Source organism: Crocodylus porosus, unplaced genomic scaffold, assembly GCF_001723895.1.
Source record: "Crocodylus porosus isolate Cpor-Errol unplaced genomic scaffold, CroPor_comp1, whole genome shotgun sequence".
NCBI lineage: Eukaryota > Metazoa > Chordata > Crocodylia > Crocodylidae > Crocodylus > Crocodylus porosus.
This window is the reverse complement of record NW_017728886.1, coordinates 311025-312323: the sequence shown is the minus strand read 5'-3', so window position 1 is coordinate 312323 and position 1299 is coordinate 311025. Positions and strand designations below refer to the sequence as shown.

The 1299-nt window shown below is 64.7% G+C and overlaps 1 protein-coding gene across 1 annotated transcript in view; it reads left to right on the top strand.

The window, feature by feature from the left end:
* Positions 1-1299, top strand: part of AOC1 (amine oxidase, copper containing 1) — a 14544-nt gene that overhangs the window by 1299 nt on the left and 11946 nt on the right. The window lies entirely within an intron of this gene.

Sequence of the window (1299 nt, the reverse complement as noted above, 5' to 3'; positions counted from 1 at the left end):
CTCGGGCGGGGGCTGCGGGGGCGAGGGGCTGGGAGGACTTCCCCCGCTGCCCGCAGGCTGGCGGCCTGCGGGCGTCCTGTGCCCCGGGTGGGGCGGCGGGGGGCCAGTCCCTGCAGCCTGCTTCTGCGGGGCAGCATCCTTGGCCGGCGTCAGTCAGGCTGCTCACACCGTCACCTCTGAGCCGGGCGGTGGTACGTGAGGGGCCGGCTGTAGCCCGCTGGGGTGACTGCTGGCCTTGTGGACGCAGGCGCGGTGGGCTGTGGGACATTGTGGTTTCCAGGGGCCCCTCCTGGCCACGGCCTGTGCTATCTAGAAGGCTGCCGCTAGCATAGGAGTGCTCCAGAGACCAGTCGACTGGTTAAACCTGCAGTGGAAACTGGGGAGCACGTCCAGGCAATGACCCAGTCCCCCCAGGATCCAGGTTCGGTGCCGCCGGGATGGGTCTGTTAACGGGGAATCCCTCCCAGCGCCTCCTGAAGAGGTTGCCTCTCATGGGCCCACCCTTGTACCCAGAGCCGTGCCGTGGTCTGCAGGAGGTGATGACTTGGCTGGGGCAAGGGTGACATGGAGGAGTTATGCAACCTGTTATTGCCGTTCACGGTCTGCTTAACAGTATCTCAGGCAGGCAGCTGTGCCCACGTGGTGTGGGGTGTTGCAGCACAGGCTGGGCACACGTGTGGGGGCAACAGTGGCCTCAGGGAGGCGGCTGACGCTCTGGGGTCTCTGGAGGACGTGGGTGGTGTCTCGCAGGAACTGTCTTTGGACAGCCCCGGCAAAGCTGATGGCTCTCCCGTGAGGAGGCCACAGGTGGATGCGATGGGCCTGCCAGGGTGACCTGGTTTGTAGCTCTTTGGGACTGAACACACGCTTGGTGGAAAGGGGCATCGGTTGCTACTGAGCAGGAAGTGAGGGGCACGGCCTCGGCATCAGACCTGCCGAGACCCTCAGTGCTGGAGGCTGCAAGGGAGAGGAGAAAAACCCTGCTTGGAGCCGGTCACTGTCCCTTCAGCCTCCACTCTCCGCCCCCGTGTGACATGGCACTGGGCACCACGGACCGGGTCTGGCCAGGGCATGGCAGTGCTGCTGCTCTGATGGAAAGCTCGTGGACCAGGACAGCGGCGGATGAGTGGGAGCAGATTTTTCTGCAGCTGGACCAGGAGTCAATGGTCTTTCCAGTTCCTGAGCAAATGCTGATGTGCAGCCGCCCGAACCCTGTCTGGTGTCGGGGAGTGTTGGTCGGCTTCACCAGTGCACTCCATCCCCAGGGAGGACTACACCTCCGTTGCTCGGGGCTGCGGG